This window comes from Oryctolagus cuniculus, chromosome 15, assembly GCF_051225735.1.
Source record: "Oryctolagus cuniculus isolate XC-2025 breed Fujian yellow rabbit chromosome 15, ASM5122573v1, whole genome shotgun sequence".
Lineage (NCBI taxonomy): Eukaryota > Metazoa > Chordata > Mammalia > Lagomorpha > Leporidae > Oryctolagus > Oryctolagus cuniculus.
The window spans coordinates 20,090,934-20,112,025 of NC_142881.1; the positions used below are offsets into that span (position 1 = coordinate 20,090,934).

General features: G+C 42.1%; 1 protein-coding gene across 17 annotated transcripts in view; it reads right to left on the minus strand.

Moving 5' to 3' along the window:
• The window catches only part of ADD3 (adducin 3), a 173,904-nt gene that overhangs the window by 70,429 nt on the left and 82,383 nt on the right, over window positions 1–21,092 (minus strand). For 2 of the 17 annotated variants that reach the window (XM_070057244.1, XM_051824171.2), the window contains exon 1: window positions 8,042–8,243. The exons of 14 other annotated variants lie outside the window; for them this stretch is intronic. The gene's annotated coding sequence lies outside the window, so the exon portion shown is untranslated. Of the gene's footprint in view, window positions 1–8,041; window positions 8,344–21,092 lie in introns of those variants that run through there. One more of the 17 variants, XM_070057248.2, reaches the window with a different exon arrangement.

The following is a 21,092-nucleotide window of genomic DNA, read 5'->3' on the forward strand; positions in this document are numbered from 1 at the left end:
AAACAAAAAACCAGAACTACTACTGGCCCAATCAATCAGCAAACACTAATTCAGCTATTAGGCAAAGAGTAAATAAATATAGGGTGGGGCTGGCACTGTGGTGCAGCGGGTTAAAGCTCTAGTCTGCAGTGCCAGTATACCACATGGGTGCCGGTTTGAGTCCCAGCTGCTACTCTTCCGATTTGGCTCTCTGCTATGATATGGGAAAACGTCAGGTGATGACCCAAGTCAGTGGGTTCCTGCACCTGCGTGGCAGACTTAAAGCAGCTCTGGCTCCTAGCTTCATATCAGCTCAGCTCTAGCTGTTGCGGTCACTTGGGGAATGAACGAACGGAATGGAAGACGTCTCTCTCTCTGGCTCCACCTCTCTCTGTAACTCTGTCTTTCAAATAAAATAATCCTTGGGGAAAAAAAAAAAAGAAATATTGGGCACAGGTCTATTTTTAGTTATGGACTTTCCAATTTAAGTATGGAGAGGACTAAAGCTTGTTCATATAGAAATATAACTGATGATGGGACTGGCACTGTGGCATAGAGGGTAAAATTGCCACCTGTAGTGCTGGCATCCCGTATGGGCGCTGGTTTGAGTCCCGGCTGCTCCACTTCCCATCCAGCTCTCTGCTATGCCTGGGAAAGCAGTAGAAGATGGTCCAGGTCCTTGGGCCCCTGCATCCGCGTGGGAGACTGGGAAGAAGCTCCTAGCTCCTGGCTTCGGATTGGCACAGCTCCAGCCATTACGGCCCGTTGGGGAGTGAACCAGCAGATGGAAGACCTCTCTCTCTCTCTTTAGGCCTCTCCTCTCTCTGTGTAACTCTGACTTTCAGATAAATAAATAAATCTTAAAAAAAAGAAGTAAACTTTAAATTCTGTCATATGTAAAATGAGAAGGTTGACCAGATGATCTCTAGGCTCTCTTCTAGCTTACATTTTATTGTACGTTTATCACATAATTATAACTGTGATTGATATTAACTGACCACCCATTTGAATGGAACTTTCTTCTTCATTCTCCGATGAAAATAACAGCTTTTTAACAAGCTGCCTGTCCCAAATAAGCAGTTTCACCAAATATATACACACACACACACACACATATTTTTTTAAGATTTATTCATTTATTTGAAAGGCAGAGAGAGAGAGAGACAGACAGACATCTTCTATCCCAAAGGTTCTCTTCCCAAATGGCCACAACAGCCAGATCAGGGCCGATCTGAAGCCAGTAGCTTCTTCCAGGTCTCCCATGTGGATACAGGGGCACAAGCACCTGGGCCATTATCCACTGCTTTCCCAAGTGCATTAGCAAAGAACTGGATTTGAAGTGGAGCAGCCGAAACTCAAACTGGTGCCCATATGGGATGCAGGCGCTGCAGGCGGAGGCTTTACTTGCTACGCCATAGCACCAGCCCCACCAAACATCTTACACAAAATGTCTAAAACTAAACATGACATCTTGTACGAGGGCTCAATATGTCATATAACGTAAGTTTGAGGCTTTTGTTACTTATTGCCAGTTCTATATTAAGGCTTCCAAAATTCAGAATAGAGGCCGGCGCCGCGGCTCACTAGGCTAATCCTCCGCCTAGCGGCGCCGGCACACCGGGTTCTAGTCCCGGTCGGGGCGCCGGATTCTGTCCCGGTTGCCCCTCTTCCAGGCCAGCCCTCTGCTGTGGCCAGGGAGTGCAGTGGAGGATGGCCCAGGTGCTTGGGCCCTGCACCCCATGGGAGACCAGGAAAAGCACCTGGCTCCTGGTTCCTGCCATCGGATCAGCGCGGTGCGCCGGCCACAGCGCGCCGGCCGCGGCGGCCATTGGAGGGTGAACCAACGGCAAAGGAAGACCTTTCTCTCTGTCTCTCTCTCTCACTGTCCACTCTGCCTGTCAAAAAAAAAAAAAAAAAAAAAAAAAAAAAAAAAAAAAAAAAAATTCAGAATAGGTTTTTTGAATTTATATTTTTCATACCCAAAAGATGTATTTGAAATCATTTACTTTATTCTTGTCTCTCTCTATGGACAGGAAGTACATATAGTAAATCTGCAAAAGTTCGTCATTAAGTTGAAAGCATTTTTCCTTGTTCTTTTAAAAACTGTTATGAGTTTTACGTCCAGCAGTTACTGATGGACAAATGTATTCTGAAGCTCAGCCAAAGCATTTTTTTAGAGTAACTCTCAAAACAAAGCAAATATTGGCATAGTTATGACACTTGTTGTTCTAAAACCTTAATAGCCTATTGTTCACTGTGGTTGTCTCAACAAGATAATACATTGAAAATCAGCATTTCCTGATAGGAAGTGAATTCCCACTATGTGTCAAAGGACTCTAGCCAAACGCTGGGCTCCAAAGGAGAAATAGCAGCTCTTCTGAGAATGTATAACAGAGTAAGGATGAAACTTTCTTCTCTAGTTTAAAATGACTTTCTGTTTTTGCTCAAACTGCAATCCACTTGACTGATTTTGCTATCATAAGACAGTTTTCCTAAAATGGCTTTGAATATTTTAGACAAACTTTGCTCAACATCCTGTAGACAACAGTCTCCTGTATATTCTTAGCTATGGAGAATTTCCTTAGTTTTAAATACCACAATGGATAGGTAATTTCACAGAGAAGCTACTGGGATGTGTTATCAAGATTTGAGTATGACCACTTTCAAGTTTAGTTTCATACAATCAATTTGTCTAAAAGTCACATATGAAGTACAATAATCATAACAGGCTTTCTATCTCAGATATATTTTAGTAGGAAAAAATTGAGGCTCAATTAATTAGTCCAAGCACCACAGCATTATTTCATTTGGAATTCAATTAGGAAAAAATTGTCACCAGCAGACTTATAAATAAAAAATGGTAATTGGCAATGCCCTAAAAAGGCATTATGATCCTATTTTTTTAAACAAGGCATTATGATCCTCTTTTTGTGTGTGTGTGTGTGTGTGTGTGTGTGAAGATTTATTTATTTATTTATTTATCTGAAAGAGTTACACAGAGAGGGAGGGAGAGAGAGAGGGAGGGATTGAGGGAGGGAGAGAGGAAGAGAGGAAGAGAGTGTCTTCCACCCAATGGTTCACTCCCCAACTGGCCGCAATGGCCAGAGCTGAAACCAGGAACCAGGAGCTTCTTCCGGGTCTCCCACATGGGTGCAGGGGCCCAAAGACTTGGGCCATCTTCTACAGCTTTCCCAGGACACAGCAGAAAGCTGGATGGGAAATGGAGCAGCCTGGTCTCGAACCAGTGCCCATATGGGATGCCGGCGCTTCAGTCAGGGTGTTAACCTGCTGCGCCACAGCGCCGGCCCCATGATCCTTTTTAAAGACTGAAAATACAGTTTGTTTTCACCTATTTTCATAGACTAAAAAAACTTTATCATCAGTGGATATCAGAAAACTCCAACAATGGGAGAATAAAAACAGCTGTTGTTTCAGTAGACTACTGTGAGACTGTCTCAGTCAGCTGTGTTCTGTGTCCTCCTCCTCCTCAAGGCAGTGCTTTGCTCCCGGGAGAACAGGACTACATTTTTGTTAAATGGAATCATATCTCAAACAACTTATGGCAAAATTAACATGAAATACAAGCAAAATAATTATCTAGCATTACTTGGATAATAAGTCATATCTCATATTTTTGAAAAGTATACTTATTTAAGGTATATCAAGCCTTCTGCCAAGAAGCTAGGGAAACTAGCACACATTTCCCTGACTTGAGGCCAAGAAAAATGTCTTTTATCTTCCAGTTATAATTACACAAATCAAACAGTAAAGTTCTTACACCATTTTGTTTTTAGAACAGCTGACATTTGATTGAATTGGAACTAAACTTGTGAAATGGGCAATGCTAAACATTCTACCTGCGATACAGCAAAAATTCCTGCTTCTGTTACTTTATAACTTTGCTGTGTAACTTTATAACTTTGCTGGCAAAATAACAGCATACAGTTCACCTCTAAGGCTGCTTCCTCAGCACCAAATCAGAAAACCTGAGTTACAGAAAGCAAGTAACATCAATTTCTACATTCAATGAAACAAGCAGATGAATTAGAGGGCTAGAATGTGAAAACAATTTAAACCAAAAGCCTTAACTCAAGCCTTAGGATTAATCCTGAATGTCTGGACTCATTGAAAATTATAAGGATCCATTTTTAAAAACAAACATCGTGTCACAATATTTCCCTTTAAGTATTAAAACTTTATAAAAGGGTTTGCTTTTACTTCTGGAATGGATTTTAATTTTTAAAATTGACTTTTTAGAAAAGGATGGTTTACACAAAAGAAGAATATTTTGCTTTTTTTTACATTCTTAAACTTTCAAATAACTTATGCCATATGGCAGGTCAAATAAATTACAGACCACACAATATATACAAATGATGTTTTTAATTTAACAGAAACTTCATATGATTTGGGTTAGACAGCTTATATCAATATTCCAACAAAAACACTATGTAAATATTAAAGCTGGAAAGGACATTAAAATTCATCTATTTCAAGCCCTCATTTTATAGACAGTAAAACTGAGGATGGAGATTAGGTAACTTGCCTACAATTCCATAACCTCTCACTCAAGATAGTAGACTTTGCAACCAACATTCTTTTAATCTTCTGCTGGTAAATATCTCTCTTACAGGGCAATTCTTATACACTTTGAACTTCTGGGAGTGGGGCCTATCCTTTATGCCCCAATCAGATAAGGAGAACTGAGTCAAGCATTTCTTCATTCCCACATAGCACTATCATCCCTTTCCTATAAGCACTTGGGTTCTGGGTTCTATCATATAGTAGAAATCGGAGAAAAGACTGATAGTTTAAGTACATTTGATGGAGGGGAGATGGGAATATCACAGATACCCATTAAAGAGGAATGATAAAGTTACAGTATTCCATCCATACACTGAAGTACTCGTTAAAAAGAATGAGGTAGGGGGCCAGTGCTGTGGCGTAGTGGGTAAAGCCGCTGCCTGAACCGCCGGCATCCCATATGGGTGCCGGTTCGAGTCCTGGCTGCTCCACTTCCGATCCAGCTCTCTGCTATGGCCTGGGAAAGCAGAAGAGGATGGCCCAAGTCCTTGGGCCTCTGTACCCGTGTGGGAGACCAGGAAGAAGCACCTGGCTTCGGATTGGTGAGGCTCCAGCTGTTGCAGCCATCTGGGGAGTGAACCAGCGGATAGAAGACCTCTTTCTCTCTCTGCCTCTCCTTCTCTCTATGTCTAAAATACATACACACATGAAGATTCATAGAAATTTTCCGGAAAAATAGGAATCTCTCCTCTAGTGATTAAGGCTGCAGAAATCAAGATGAGAAAGACGTTTGTCATGTGTCCTTTTATATTGTTTCATGTTTTTACCTCAAGCATTTTTAGCATTATATAATTAATATTTTCAAAAGTATGTTAAAGCACAGAAAGGAACTTCTACAGAGTCCTGGGAGACAACTCTCTGGGGAAGAAGATAAAGAAGGTTCTGTGGTATTTTTTTTTCTCAATTTTTATGTAGTTTATTTATTTGAAAGGCAGAGTTAGAGAGAGAAGGAGAGGGAGAGGGGGAGGGTGAAAGAGAGAGAGATCTTATATCCAAGATTTGGGTTTACTCCTCAAATGGCCACAATGGTCAGGGCTGGGCCAGGACAAAGCCAGGAGCCTGTAACTCTACCCAGGTCTCCCATATGGATGGCAGGGGCCCAAGTGCTTGGACCATTCTCTGCTGCTTTTCCAGGCACATTAGTACACAGCTGGATCAGAAGTAGAACAGCCAGGACTTGAACCAATGCTCATGTGGGATGCTCGCATCGTACGCAGCCGTTTAACCCACTGCACCACAAAACAGGCACAACACATTTATCAACTTGACACTCTGGATATATTACATCTAATCCTCTAAAGAAGACTTCCCAACTCTTTCACGTCATGACTATTAGTTATTACTAACAAGATACGCATAAATTAGATAAAATTTATATAGCATATGGGAGTAAACAAGAGAAGACTTGGTAAAAACTATGCACTCCCTTTTCTCTACTTTATGCAATTATTACAAGAAAGAAAGAGTATTGCTGGAAATACTACCTGTTCATATTTAATGCAAACTGGTTGGACTGCTTTGCTCTGGCACACAGTTAAGCCCAAATGTGTTCTTGTAGTTCTAAGAGTTCAAGGGGACAGTAGAGATCATCTAGCTCAGTGGACTGAAACTAACATTTTTAAAAACAAAACAGAATAGAAAGTAGGGTATTTCCTGTGTTGTAAGAAAAATGTATTTCAGAGATTAAGTGGCTTGTATGTACTGCCCAGTGTTGCAAGACATACTGAAACAAAGTTTGAAAGCCACTTACCCAATCCTAGATCTAACAATTGTACACTGAATATAGGCAATGTTTACCGAAGGTCTCAACAACAGTTGTGCCAAGAGGTTGGTCTAGTTTCAACCTGAAAATTTATTTTCTTGGTGTGGAGATGATTTATGTGTCTAGCTCCACTACTCAGATAAAAACATTTCCAAAATTCCTGACACAAAGTTTAAAGTATAGCTTTGGTATTCATGTCATTTTTAAGAATGAATGTGGGTTCTAATAGGGAACGTGAGCTGGGATTAGACTGTTGTGAGACAGGTTAGTTTTACCCTACTGCTGATGTGTTATTGCCATGGTAAACCTGCTCAGTACGAGAGGAAATGCAGGTTCAGACATTTGGTATATGTGCTTGGTTGAGGAGCCGATGTGATAAAAATAAAAATTAAAAAAAAAAAAAAAGAATGAATGTAGGTTAATATTTCAACATTTTTTAGTCAATTCCAATACATTATCTTCAACATTTCTGGAACAAGGATGTGTTCTCACAAAGAAAATTAGGGTATTCTAGGCTGGAAAGATCTTAGAGGGCTTACAAAAATTCCCAATTTTATAGGTGAAGAAACTGATGTCCAAAGAAGGAAAACAGCCTCTTAATTCCCAGGTTAGTATGTTTCTATGATACCAGGGTTTTAACTTACTATTACACCCTTGTGAAGTTAGAACATACAGTTAAATACATTTACTACTGAGTTCCATAGAGGAAGGTTAGGCAGGAGATGCTAGGAAGTCTGTGTTCGAAAAGGATGACACAATATCACACCTACAAGCTTGACAGAAATCTGCCATTTTCAACATTCAGCTTTGATTTTAAATGACAGAGATTATTCAACTTGCTTGCACCGAATGGCTGTGTCTAGCCTGAAACAGTATACAACGAACACACACCAGAGGAAGGCAACAGTCAGTACAGACATCACCAAGCACAGCCTCTCTTCTAAATGTCCACTTTGGCCAGTGCATAATTAAACACTTCAAAGGCATTTAAAACTTAATCACAAACAAAACTCAGTATGTGACAGGGAAGGGAAAAAGAAAACAGGTCAGACAGATCCCATTTGCACAGAAAAAAACTGCTGAACATGGACCTCACTAACAATAATTCTCCTATAGTTCAACTTACTGTTCATGTCATAAACTCTAGAAAGAACACAGAAGTATAGAAATGACAAGGCATGGAACAGTACTTTGGGCTGGAGCCTGCCCCAACTCTTCTGACAAATACCCAACAGCAACAGGACAAAGCATCATTATGATAGAAATAAAAGGCTCTTTAGATGCTGCCTTTTTTTAATTCAATGAACCCACTCTTACACACAAAGTTCATGCCACGATGTCTCGAAATGCAGAATTACCAGATTATGGAATTAATCAGTCCAATAATTTTAGTATAAAACACTACTTAAAATATTTTATATTAAATAATTCACATATTTGGGAGACTGGCATTATTTTACTTTGCTTAATAATTAATGTCATCCCTCAAACACTTAAAAACAGTAACTATTAAGTAAATTATTTAAGAAAGAAAAATAAAGTAGGCAAGCAAACCAAAAGAAAAATTACTTGAGTGATAAAGCCACAGGATTCTCCTCCCCAAAATAAGAATACTACACATTACTATCAGCTGGCACAAAAATTAACCATCTATCTTATCTATGCTTCCCCTAAGCTGTAAGCCATCAGTCTTACAATAGACAATCCATTACTTACAAAAAAATGAAGCTGCTGTACATTTCTTAAGCTGGTTTTTGTGTGGCAATTCTGATGCAATGCTGCCCTAAAAATGAACTTTGTTTTAAACACTAAGATATCCACACTCTGTGCGGTTAGAGCAAGGGTGGAGCCCACTCTAGGGGAAACAACACACCCAAGCAGACTGCAGTGAGAGCAAACTGCACATTAATATTGCGGCAACAATTTTCAGGGCCTCAGCTTCAAAATTAACTGGCTAATCCTCCATAAACCAAACAGGGGAAAGTTTGTTTGCACATCAGCTTTCCTGCTTTTAAGTGAACTATATGGACTCTTTTCTGTGAAGAAAGCAAAGATAAAAGGTAAGATAAATCACGCAGTTCAACCAACAGAATGTTAGGTGGAAGTAGACTACTATAAAGGAAGTCCAACTTCGCCAACTTCTAAGTTTAGCAATAGTAGCTTTTACATATCTCAAGGTGTCAGAAACACCACTTATTCTAGATTACTTCAGTCTGTTTTCAGGGGACCTGAACATGAAGACAAATTACTTACTTCCTGTCCTCTTTAATGCTTTCCTACTAGAACACAATACTAGGGAAGAGTTGCCTTGAAAAATAGGAATATGATTTTTGAACTTGCTTTGGAAAGATTGAATGTAAAAGTGAAAATTTAAAAGTTTCTATGACGTTTTTCCCAAGTACAGTATTCCATAGGATATAAGAGTATACATAAATACTATCAAAAAAACTTTAATAGCATCTAAAATAGTTTGCCAGTAATAAATACTATTAAACATCTGATTATTATTCAAAGTGGTTTTAACTAATTTGTGTATATGCATAACCAGAAACAAGTTATTTCTCATTGGATTCTTATAATCATGAAATAAAAAATAAGTTTAAGTAAAATATCTAAGCATGTGAAGATCCAAAGTATATAACTGCTTACATAGAATTTAAAACTATGGAAAAAAGCTTTGAGAAAAAACCAGGAAAATATGTTTTATTAAGTACTGTTCTATAATAATATTTTAAAAAATATTTATTTATTTATTTGAAAGTTAGAATTACAGAGAAAGAGGGAGAGACAGAATGAGACATCACCCATCTACAAGTTCACTCCCCTAATGGCCGCAACAGCAAGGGTTGGGCCAGGCCAAAGCCAGGAGCTTCCTTAGGGTCTCCTACGTGGGTGCAGGGACCCAGGAACATTATCAGGGAGCTAGATCGGAACAGGAACGCTCATGTGGGATACCGACACTGCAGATGGCGGCTTAACCCACTGAGCCACAGAGCTGGTCCACAGGAAAATATTTTTAATGATGCATATTGTCACATTAACCTTGCCAACTACTGCTCCCTCATATTGAGACAATAAGTCAGTTCGAAGTATTGGATATTTCCATAGTCTGAGAGATGGCTCTGTATACCCTCTTTCAGGATCTTTGGGAGGGGGTACTGGATAATCTAGCCTTTGCTGAATTATGAAGTTACTCTCACCATATGATAAAGTAACAATTCCAAAACACCCTTTTCTTAGTCCAAGTGCCTGATTTGATTATTTTTCAGAATATATATATATACATATATATATATATATATATATCTGTTGCCATCTTTTGCTCTTCCTCATCTCACTCTCAAACTGAACAACACAAAGATTCCAGTTGGATATTATATTAGAAGAATCCCATCTCGATATATTTTGGATTTGCACTGCTGGAAATGTCTGTTTTCAAGTCAAACTTCACTTTCACAGCTGCAAAGGAAATGACAAAGAGAACAAAAACAGAGCCAATATATATCAGCAATTAATTCCATCCACAACTGCCCAGCTGTTTGTGCATGGAAGAATCAGTCTATTTCCTTTTGGGGCTTTCACCACTGAAAATTGATACCGCACATTCAGAGACACAAGCTGTTTGTAACATGTCAGGAATGTGCACAAGATCACACAGAGTTGAAGAGACAAAATGAAATCCAGATCCAGTTTTCTTGGGATTTGCCAGTATTATTTCATAGCTTAACACATACATACACACACATACACACATACACACACACACACACACACACCCCAATCATGGAGAGAGCAAAATGAATGGGGGAAAAAAACATCCCTCCCTTCTGAATATCACCCTTCTAAAAAAGAAGAAAATCTGCCAGTAACATCAGATTTAATATCAAGAATAGACACACTGATTTATTGGCATGGACAAGGTGTGACATTCTTAGGAATCCACACAACCCGAATATGTTAAATTCAGCCAATAAGTATTTTAATATTTTTACAATACGTATTTTACTACATGGCTGCTTCTCCGATGCATAATCTCTTTTAAAAAATCTTTTTTTTTTTTTTTTTTTTTTTTGACAGGCAGAGTGGACAGTGAGAGAGAGAGACAGAGAGAGAAAGGTCTTCCTTTGCCGCTGGTTCACCCTCCAATGGCCGCCGCTGCAGCCGGCGCACCGCGCTGATCCTGGCAGGAGCCAGGAGCCAGGTGCTTTTCCTGGTCTCCCATGGGGTGCAGGGCCCAAGCACCTGGGCCATCCTCCACTGCACTCCCTGGCCATAGCAGAGAGCTGGCCTGGAAGAGGGGCAACCGGGACAGAATCCGGCACCCCAACCGGGACTAGAACCCGGTGTGCCGGCGCCGTAAGGTGGAGGATTAGCCTATTGAGCCACGGCGCCGGCTCTAAAAAATCTTTATAAATGTGAAAGGTGTTGGGAACCAATATGCTCACCACAGTTAAGCAGAAAATCAAGTTTTTCTTGGTTAGTCCAGACATTATTTGGCCCTCACATGCACCTACCTGTTTCAGGGATTAAAGTAAATTTACAGATCCAATCTCCTATGGTAACTTTCAAGCAATCAAATTTCTTCTTCCCTCTCCTCCTAAGTTTTCAGATTTTAAATAAAACTATTTTCTACTGAGTATCAGAGGGTTTAATAACTATACTATGGGTTCACACGCAACTCAAGAAGTGTTCCATTCCCTTCCTCCCTTTCTTCTAACTCCAATCTTATTTCAAATATTTGTTTCATTTAAATTTGGTAAAATGTCATATTATATTGTACTTTCTGTATGTTATATGATCTGTATTTTTACTACATAAAATGATGTGTGATTATTCTTATAAAAGTTATAAAAAAGGGATAGATGGTGTTTTTAGAGCAAAAAATTCAAAATATATTTCAGCTTTTTTTTTTGTTGAAACAGGAAACTAGGTATCCCCATCACTGAATTCACTGTCCTAAAAACCTTTCTCTTCCCCTTTTGCCCACCAATCAACACCAGCTGCACAAGAGATCATGTACTCCTAATGTCCAGCCATTATCTAACACAACACAGGCAGGACACTCACTCTAGGCTCCACAAAGGTCTGGTGCTTAGCCACTAAGAAAAGATTCTTAACCACGAGGAGAAGACAAACTGTTTATTCGATGCAAGAGACAGTCATTTCCATAAGCTTTTTTTTGTTTTTGTTTTTGACAGGCAGAGTAGACAGGGAAAGAGAGACAGAGAGAAAGGTCTTCCTTTGCCGTTGGTTTACCCTCCAATGGCCGCCGCGGCCAGCACGCTGCGGCCGGCGCACTGTGCTGATCCAAAGGCAGGAGCCAGGTGCTTCTCCTGGTCTCCCATAGGGTGCAGGGCCCAAGCACTTGGACCATCCTCTTCTGCACTCCCTGGCCACAGCAGAGAGCTGGCCTGGAAGAGGAACGACTGGGACAGAATCGGCGCCCCGACCAGGACTAGAACCCGGGGTGCTGGCACTGCAGGCGGAGGATTAGCCGAGTGAGCCACGGCGCCGGCCTCCATAAGCTTCTGAATGAAGATACTCTCAAGTGCCAGAACAGAAACCAACACAATGATTATCTCCAATTAAGTGCTATGAATCCTGAAAGCATGATCTGTTATAAAGAAATAACAAGGTACTTCATGTGACAGATTAGAAACAAAGCATAAAACAATACAAACCAAAAAGAGTGCTTTTTCCTTTCCAACACACATATTCTGGTCAAGGATATATCTGGGGTGGGAGGGAGAAGGAAAGATAAATTTGATTTTTCACTAATGGCGTCATTAATTTCTAGAAATATGGTATAACTATTAGCAACTAAAATAGCCATAAGGATGAGCATACCCTGGCAAGCTTTAGCTCTGTGGGACATTCAGTCTAGCTTGAAATGTCTAAGGAAAGGAACTTCCCACACATAAAAGGCTGGCTAGGAAAAAAAATGGGGGGACTGCCTAAGCTGTTTATTTACTTTTTAAAGCTTTATATATTTATTTGAAAGGCAGCATTACAAAGAGGCAGAGCGGAGGCAGAGACAGAGACAGAGAAAGAGAGAGATCTTCCATCTGCTGGTTCACTTCCAAAATGGCCACAACGGCCAGAAATGTTCGAAACCAGGAGACAGGAACCTCTTCCAGGTCTCTGACATGGGTGCAGGGGCCCAAGGACTTGAGCCATCTTCTACTGCTTTCCCAGGCCATAGCAGAGAGCTGGTTTGGAAGTGAGTTTCCAGGCTGGCATTGTGGCATAAGCAAGTTAAGCCTCTGCCTGTAATGCCCACATCCTATTATGGGCACCGGTTGGAGACTCAGCTGCTCCACTTCCATTCCAGCTCTCTGTTGGTGCCTTTGGAAAGCAGCAGCAGATGGCCCAAGTGCTTGGCCTCCTGCACCTATGTGGGACAATGGCAAGAAGCTCTGGGCTCCTGGCTTTGGCTTGGCTCAGCCCTGGCTGTTGTGGCCATTAGGGGAGTGAACCAGCAGATGGAAAATAACTCTCTCTCCCCTCCTGTCTCTGTAACTCTGCCTTTCAAATAAATAAAAAATAAATCTTTTTTAAAAAGTGACTTTCTCCAATAGTTTATTATAAATAACATTTTTAATATTTATTATTTTATAGAAATTTCAATCATACAGAAAACTGGATTTTTCTAAGAACCATAAACACCACCAGGTTCTACTGAAACATTGCATTAAACTTGCTCTGTCACATATCTCTGCATCTATTCATTCCTCTATTAATCTGCTTTCAGTGTCTTCTAAGGTAAATACAATCAGCACACTTTAACATGCATATTATTAGCTAGAACTTTTCTTTTGATACAAAATTTACATACAATGAGATAAACAACTTATGTGTACACTCCTATTAAGACTGAATATTGCCGGCGCCGCGGCTCAGTAGGCTAATCCTCTGCCTTGCGGCGCCAGCACACCGGGTTCTAGTCCTGGTCGGGGCACCGGATTCTGTCCCGGTTGCCCCTTTTCCAGGCCAGCTCTCTGCTGTGGCCAGGGAGTGCAGTGGAGAATGGCCCAAGTCCTTGGGCCCTGCACCCCATGGGAGACCAGGAGAAGCACCTGGCTCCTGCCTTCGGATAGGCGTGGTGCGCCAGCCGCAGCGCGCTGGCCACGGTGGCCATTGGAGGGTGAAACCAACGGCAAAGGAAGACCTTTCTCTCTGTCTCTCTCTCTCACTGTCCACTCTGCCTGTCAAAAAAAAAAAAAAAAAAAAAAAGACTGAATATTATCTTTTTTGGGGCCAGCAGCACTGTGGTGTAGCGGGTAAAGCCGCTACCTGCAGTGCTGGCATCCCATATGGGCACTGGTTCGAGTCCTGGCTGCTCCACTTCCAATCCAGCTCTCTGCTGAGGCCTGGGAAAGCAGGAGAAGATGGCCCAAGTCCTTGGGGCCCTGCACTCACGTTGGAGAGCCGGAAGAAGCTCCTGGCGCAGCTCTGGCTGACTGCGGCCAATTGGGGAGTGAACCAGTTGATGGAAACTCTTTCTCTTTCTCTGCTTCTCCTTCTCTCTCTGTGTAACTCTTTCAAATAAATAAATAACTTTTTTAGAAAAAATTATCCTTTTTTTCTTTATTTGAAAGACGGAGTTACAGAGAGAGGTAGAGACAGAAGGAGAGAGGTCTTCCATCTGCTGGTGCACTCCCCAAATGACCACAATGGCTAGAACTGAGACGATCCAAAGCCAGGAGACAGGAGTTTCTTCCAGGTCTCCCATTTGAGTGAATGGGCCCAAGGACTTGGGCCATCCTCTGCTGCTTTCCCAGGCACATTAACAGGGAGCTGGCTGGAGCATAGGGAGATTACTGATGCCATAAACAGGAGTATCAATTTGTAAAGTCAACAACAGGAGTCACTGCGCACTTACTCCTCATGTAGGATCTCTGTCCTTAATGTGCTGTATATTGTGATTTAATGCTATAACGAGTACTCAAACAGTATTTTTCACTTTGTGTTTCTATGTGGGTGCAAACTGTTGAAACCTTTACTTAATGTATACTAAACTGATCTTCTGTATATAAAGAGAATTAAAAATGAATCTTGATATGAATGGAAGGGGAGAGAGAGCGGGAAAGGGGAGGGTTGCGGGTGGGAGGGAAGTTATGGGGGAGAAAGCCATTGTAATCCATTAGCTGTACTTTGGAAATTTATATTCACTAAGTTAAAACAAAAAACAAAAAAACAAAACAAAACAAAACAAAAAAAACAGGGAGCTGGATGGGAGGTGGAGCAGCCAGGACTCAAACCAGTGCGCTTTAACCCATTGCACCACAGCACCGGCCCCTGAACACTATCTTTTTTTTTGACAGGCAGAGTTAGTAAGAGAGAGAGAGAGAGACAGAGAAAAAGGTCTTCCTTCCGTTGGTTCACTACCCAAATGGCTGCTACAGCCGGCGCACTGTGCCGATCCGAAGCCAGGAGCCAGTTGCTTCCTCCTGGTCTCCCATGCGGGTGCAGGGCCCAAGCACTTGGGCCATGCTCCACTGCCTTCCCGGACCACAGCAGAGAGCTGGACTGGAAGAGGAGCAACCAGGACAGAATCGGGTGCCCCAACTGGGACTAGAACCCAGGGTGCCGGTGCTACAGGCGGAGGATTAGCCTAGTGAGCCGCAGCGCCGGCCTGAACACTATCTTTAACCCAAAAAGTTCCCTCATGCCTCTTCCCAGGCAATCCCAATCCCCCTTCCACAGGGTTAATCATGATTTATATTTAACATCTCCACATATTTATGCCTTTGCAATCTCTGCATTAGAATATGCTCTACCATATCCTATTATCTTATACTTGGTCATATACAGAATGAAAATTGGCATACATGAACACAACAGATGGGAGGAACCAAAGAAGAGATCACAACTAAAAGGAAGTACATACCCATCTACTTCAATTACCCAATTTCTCAGGTGAAGGAAACAAAATGTACAAAGTTTTGGGTGCCCATCTAACGTCACCAGACTGATCATTTATTGGTAGGGTGTAATCTAAGACTCTTGAGCAGATGAGTGGAGCAAACATTTTGGTGATAAGCTGGCTCAGAGGAAGAGATCTCCCAAGTACTGGCTGTGTATCTTAAGTTTTTGGTTGTGAGTTTTTAAAAACTCCTTTTAAGTCAGTTTTCTCAATTGTAAAACAAGGAATATCTTAACTCATAAAGCTGTAGGGTTTAAGCAAAATTTTATGAAGTGTCTGGCATGTAGTAAGGTGATTAAATGAAAGAAACAGGAAGTAGAGGGGCAAAAAAGATGGTTCTAGAACTGGCACATTCACACAGCAGTTAAGACACTGCTTAGGACACTTGTATCCCATATTGATGTGCCTGGGTTTGAGTCCTGGCTCTATTTCCGGTTACAGCTTCCTGCTAATGCACACCCTGTGAGGTGGTAGTAATAGCTCAAGTACTTTGGGTCTCTGCCATCTATGTGGGAGACTTGGATTGACTTTCAGTCTCCTGGCTTTGCCTTGGACCAGCCTTGGCTGTTTTGGGCATTTGGGGAGCGAGAAATGGATGAAGGAGCTCTATGTGTCTGTCTCTGCCTTTCACATAAATAAATAAGAATTAGCATGTTCACATCTCTCTAAACTTTTGTGCTACCCCCCACTTTGGGTTCCTGTTTAACATATGCAAAGCAAATGACAAGAAATAAAGTAATATTCATTTTTAAGCAATAAGTAGTGAAATAATACTTGGGAAAAAAAGAGGCTGCTTGTTTTCTTTTTGCCTATTTATATAATCACAGAAGTGGAATACTGGGAGGGATGAAGCACAGACTTTTTGTGTGTAAGGGCTACTTACACCTTATGTACTTTTACCTTTACCTAGCTTTGTATGAACAGCTCCGTTGTCTTTCATGCTCTTCTTTTTATTTGTCAAGCAAGAATTCAAAGTTCATCTACCCAGAAGATCATCTCTGCCTCTCCTCTGTTTAACTCTGACTTTCAAAGAAATAAATAAATCTTAAAAAAAAAAAAAAAAGAAAATTATAGGAACAACCAATCTGTACAAGAGATTGAGCTGAGGGAGCAAAACTCAAGGCTGGGGGTGGGGAGACTAGACAAAAAGTAAACCAAAGCCAAGACATTAAGAGCTATGTGAGTTCTATGTAGGAGTTTGCTTCATAGAAGAGTCTGCCATCCTCAAGTTACAAAGCCTAACTCAGAGATGCTCCTGAACTACAGGAGGTCTCACGAGCAGCTTTTACTTTCTCATGACATTTGATCCCCAAACTAACTGTTTTCAGAAATGATGATACAACATGCATAACTCCTTGATAAAAGTGCTGATCATGGTGTTCATGCTTTGGAAGATAACAAGGGCCTTTCCAAGATGGTGAAATGCAACTCTAATCTATAGGAATCTCTGGCTACAATCTGTCATTTCTCATGTTTGGAATGTCCTGGCTTTGCCTCCTTGCAAAGACAAATTTGTGAAGAAAAGCCTCTTATGAGCCTCCACCCTGAAGTTGAAAGCCTCAAGTCCCACAATCCTCTGACTTATTGCTACCACAGCACTGCTTACACCGACTTTTGCTAGTCTGTTTACCACTACACCTGTCACACGTGTGGTGAGCCACTTCAAGGCAGGGCCTTGCAAAACCTAGGCAAAGGGCCTGGCACAGGAGGAGTTCAACAATATTGTTAATGAAGTTAATAATGTCCTTTGCCTATTAAATATCTGACAGATTTTTGTTTTTGTTAAAAGAGGTAACCCTGGGTCCAGTGCTGTGGCATAGTAGGCCAAGCCTCCACCTGTGGTGCTGGCATCCCATATGGGCACCAGTTCATGTCCCAGCTGCCCTTCTTCCAATCCAACTCTTTGCTAATGGCCTAGGAAAACAGTTGAAGATGGCCCAAGTGTTTGGGTCCCTGCACCCACAGCGAAGACCAGAAGAAGCTTCTGGCTCCTCCCTTCAGATGAACCCAGCTCCGGCTGTGGTGGCCATCTGGGGAGTGAACCAGGGGATGGAAGACCTCTCTCTCCGTCTCTCCCTCTGTCTGTCTGTAGCTCTGCCCCTCAAATAAATATCTTTTTTAAAAAAAGAGACAACCATGCATTTAAAGAGGGAACAATTATAGAAAAGGTAAAGCTGAGGTAAGTGAAATATGATTAATATCCAAAAATATTTTTCCTGGATAAAAGTGCATATAATATAACCTACAATGATTAACAAGTTAAGCCTATTAAAACTAGGATAAAATTCAGTAAACCATAAATTCTAAAGATTAGGTAAATCTGCATTTAAAACAGAAATTGGGGGCTGGCACTGTGGCGCAGCAGGTGAAAAGCCCTGGCCTGAAACGCAGGCATCCTAAATGGACACCAGTTCTAGTCCTGTCTGCTCCTCTTCCAATACAGCTCTCTGCTGTGGCCTGGGAAAGCAGGAGAAGATGGCCCAAGTCCTTGGGCCCCTGAACCCGCGTGGGAGAGCCGGAAGAGGCTCCTGGCTCCTGGCTTCTGACTGGCACAGCTCCAGCTGTTGCATTTAGGGAGAACCAACGGATGGAAGACCTCTCTCTCTGTCTCTGCCTCTCTCTGTAACTCTTTCAAATAAATAAAATCAATAAAAAAAAAAAAAACAGAAATTGAACAACTTGATGAAATTGTTTTGTATCTTCGAGGTTGCCAAATTTGAGGTGGAAAAACAAATTGACTTTGAGTCATGGTACCAAGGCATAATACTTCTGAAAGCAATGTACCTTCTCTTAGATGAAAAAAAAAAAAAAAAAAAAAAAAAAAAAAAAAAAAAAAAAAAAAAAAAAAAAAACCATATTAACAAGAAAACAGAATAAAAATATAAGAATAAACATATGTGACATTTAAATATTTGGAATCATGAATAATTTCTGCTGCTTTGATGAAATATCCAAAATGGAATAGAAAATAAGTAAAAAATAAAACAACCTAATAACAACATATAAAACAATCATGACACACAATTTCTTATTTTACTTTCTAAATCTTTACCAAGGAATATTATTTTGAGATCTCTCCTCTTCAATTTTTTTTTTTTTTTTTTTTTTTTGGACAGGCAGAGTGGACAGTGAGAGAGAGAGAGAGAGACAGAGAGAAAGGTCTTCCTTTGCCGTTGGTTCACCCTCCAATGGCCGCCGTGGCCGGCGCACCGCACTGATCCGATGGCAGGAGCCAGGAGCCAGGTGCTTTTCCTGGTCTCCCATGGGGTGCAGGGCCCAAGCACTTGGGCCATCCTCCACTGCACTCCCGGGCCACAGCAGAGAGCTGGCCTGGAAGAGGGGCAACCGGGACAGAATCCGGCTCCCCAACCGGGACTAGAACCCGGTGTGCCGGCGCCGCTAGGCGGAGGATTAGCCTAGTAAGCCGCGGCGCCGGCCTCAATTTTTTTTTTAAGACTGTATTTTATTTATTTGAAAGACAGAGGGGGCGGGCGCTGTGGTGCAGCGGGCTAATGCCCTGGCCTGAAGCGCCGGCATCCCATATGGACGCTGGTTTGAGACCCTGCTGCTCCACTTCCCATCCAGCTCTCTGCTGTGGCCTGGGAAAGTGGTGGAGGATGGCTCAGGTTCTTGGGTCCCTACATCCACGAGGGAGACCTGGAGGAGGTTCCTGGCTCCTGATCGGCGCAGCTCCGGCTGTTGTGGCCATCGGATGGAGGACCTCCCTCTCTCTCTCACTCTCTCCCCCTCTCCTCTCATTGTAACTGACTTTCAAATAAAAATAAATCTTAAAAAAAAAAAAAGAAAGAAAAAGAAAAAGAAAGAGCCACAGAGAGAGGCAGAGACAGAGAAAGAGGTCATCTATTGGTACACTTCCATCGATTGGTACACTTCCTAAATGGCTGCAATGGCCGGAGCTGAGCTGATCCGAAGTCAGAAGCCAGGAGCTTCTTCTGGGTCTCCCAAGTGGGGGAAGGGGCCCCAAAGACTTGGAACATCTTCTACTGCCTTCCCAGGCCATAGCAGAGAGCCAGATCAGAAGTGGAGTAGCCAGGACTAGACCTAGCACCCATCTGGGATGCTGGCGCTGCAGGCTGGGTCTTTAACCTGCAGTACCACAGCACCATCCCCTCCTCTCTTCAATTTGTAAGTGTACAATATATTATTGCTGATCACAGGTCTCTGTGCCCCACAATGTTTTGTTATAAATAGTACCTTTGCTGGGTCTGGCACCGTGACTCACTTGGTTAATCCTCCGCCTGTGGTGCTGGCATCCCATATGGGTACCGGGTTCTGGTCCCAGTTGCTCCTCTTCCAGTCCAGCTCTCTGCTGTGGCCCGGGAGGGCAGTGGAGGATGGCCCAAGTGCTTGGGCCCCTGTACCCGCAAGGGAGACCAGGAAGAAGCACCTGGCTCCTGGCTTCGGATCGGCGCAGTGCTGGCAGTTGTGGCCATTTGGGGAGTGAATCAACGGAAGGAAGACCTTTCTCTCTGTCTTTCTCTCTCACTGTCTATAACTCTACCTTTCAAATAAAAAAAAATAGTACCTTTACTTTAATCTGCTCCATCTAAGGGTATGCGACGACACAGGCATTTTAAAATTGCTGTTTTTTCTCTTGTTGAGACAAAAGAAAATCTCTTTAATCGGAAAGCTGAGCTTTATAGTTCAAGTATTTTGCACAATAAAAGCCATATCAAAAAACACTTAAGGGGCAGTTATGGTGAAGCAATGAAAAATGCCATTTGTAGGCCCAGCTTTGAGTACTTGCTCTACTTCCAATGCTAGTTTCCTACTCATGGGCACCTTGGGAGGCATCATGTGATGGCTCAAGTAGTTGGGGGTCCTTGCCATACATGTGGGAGACCTGCATTGAATTCCCAGCTCCTGGTTTGACCTGGTCCTGTCCCAACTGTGGATGGCATATGGGAGTGTGAATCAGCATATGGGAGATCGCTCCATATCTCTTTCTCTCATTATCTCTATATATCTCTGCCCTTCAAGGAAATAAAAACAATTAAAAATTATTTTCTTAATCTTGGGGAATTAAGTCCTATTTATAAATGATATTTCTAAAGGTTCTCCTCCAAATTAAATTCAAACAGTCTCAAACATTGCTATCAGATAGCAAGTTACCTATTCATGACAAAAGCAACATTCCATCCTCTAAAACTAATGCTCTGGGGCCTGCATTGGAGCGTAGCGGAGCCTATGGGCACCAATTTGAGACCTAGCTGCTCTACTTCTGATCCAGCACCACACTAAGACTTGCAGGAAATCAGTGCCAGACCACATGGGAGACAGGAAAGAAGCTTTGGGCTCCTGGCCTCGGCATGAGACAGCAGATCCCTGGCTGTTGCAGCCATTTGGGAAGTGAACCAGTAATGGAAGATCTCCCTCTGTCTCTACCTCTAACTCTAAATAAAAAATATATCTTGGGGCCGGCACTGTGGCATAGTGGGTAAAGCCACCACCTGCAGTGCCAGCATCCCATATGGGTACTGGTTCGAGTCCCGGCTACTCCACTTCCAATCTAGCTCTCTGCTGTGGCCTGGGAAAGCAATAGAAGACGGCCCAGGTTCTTGGGCCCCTGCACCCACGTGGGAGACCTGGAGAAGGCTCTTGGCTCCTGGCTTCAGATTGGCACAGCTCCAGCCGTTGTGGCCAACTGGGGAGTGAACCAGCGGATGGAAGACCTCTCTCTCTCTCTCTCTGCTGCTCCTTCTCTCTGTGTGTTACTCTGACTTTCAGGTAAATAAATAAATCTTTAATATATATATTTATTTATATATACATACATATATCTTTAAAAAGAAAAAAGGAAAATAAATAAAAAAATAAAAC